Genomic DNA, 1,200 nt, shown 5'->3' with positions numbered 1-1,200 from the left:
GATGCAGACAACTGCCCAGAGTGCCCTGACCGGTAAGGAACAAGAGACTTTATTGACCTCTCTCCCCTTCCCTCTCTCTTTCCTCTCCTTAACCCTTCCTATCCTTCCCCACTTTTCTAGTCCCCCGGTCCTGGACACAGGAATCTGGTCGAAGGGCCCTCAGCCTGAGCTGAGGATTGGAGACTGGTCACCTCCTCTTGGCAGAGAACTCGAATTCTGGTTCTGGCCTGGTCTGATTTCTGGTAGGGCCGAGATCCAGTCCTCCCTTCTCTGGAGGCCCAGGGTAAAGTCCCATAATGCCTGGGTATCTGTAGGTGGCAGGAGATGTCTGTAAGGCCACCCCTTTGGCCCCCCCTCTCCCGCCTCCTCCCCCTTCTTCTTTCAACCTGGTTTCCTTTCCTCCCTTTGAAATCTTTGATGTTAGTACTTGGATCTGAAGTTCTGTGTCTCTACAGGAGGTTTTCTGAGAGACTGTATTCTTGTATTTAAGGGAATGTCTGTTGAGGACTGCCAGGTTTATATGTGTGTGTTTTAACTCTGTGTTCTGTGTTGTGATTTTTGATGGCTGTTTTGCTTTGTCTGGCCTCCATTTGGTTTAGACCTGCCGCCATTTTGTTAGAACTTGATTTTCTTTCCCTGTGCCTGAGACCAGGGCTCTCAGGAACACTTATCTAGACCATCTCTAACTCCTGACACTGAGGAAAAAGGGGAAAAAGACTTTAAAATTGTTTATTTATTTCAACTGTTTTTTTATAAACTAGTAAATTTTATATTGTAGTATCTAATTCATGACTAAACTTAGAAAATGAAGCTAGGTCTTGCACTGTGTCTGTTTAAATATGTCATGGTATGTCTTTATCTCTGGGTAATATTTTTGAGGTTAACTTGTAAATGACCTCTATTTATTTGGCTTAAAAAAGGTTCAGTTCAGTTCAGTTCAGTCGCTCAGTCGTGTCTGACTCTTTGAACCCCCTCGAATCGCAGCACGCCAGGCCTCCCTGTCCATCACCAACTCCTGGAGTTCACTCAGACTCACGTCCATCGAATCAGTGATGCCATCCAGCAATCTCATCCTCTGTCGTCCCCTTCTCCTTCTGCCCCCAATCCCTCCCAGCATCAGAGTCTTTTCCAATGAGTCAACTCTGCATGAGGTGGCCAAAGTACTGGAGTTTCAGCTTTAGCATCATTCCTTCCAAAGAA

This window comes from Bison bison, unplaced genomic scaffold (assembly GCF_000754665.1).
Source record: "Bison bison bison isolate TAMUID 2011002044 unplaced genomic scaffold, Bison_UMD1.0 scf7180017864527, whole genome shotgun sequence".
Taxonomy (NCBI): Eukaryota; Metazoa; Chordata; class Mammalia; order Artiodactyla; family Bovidae; genus Bison; species Bison bison.
Note: the sequence above shows the minus strand (reverse complement) of the source record.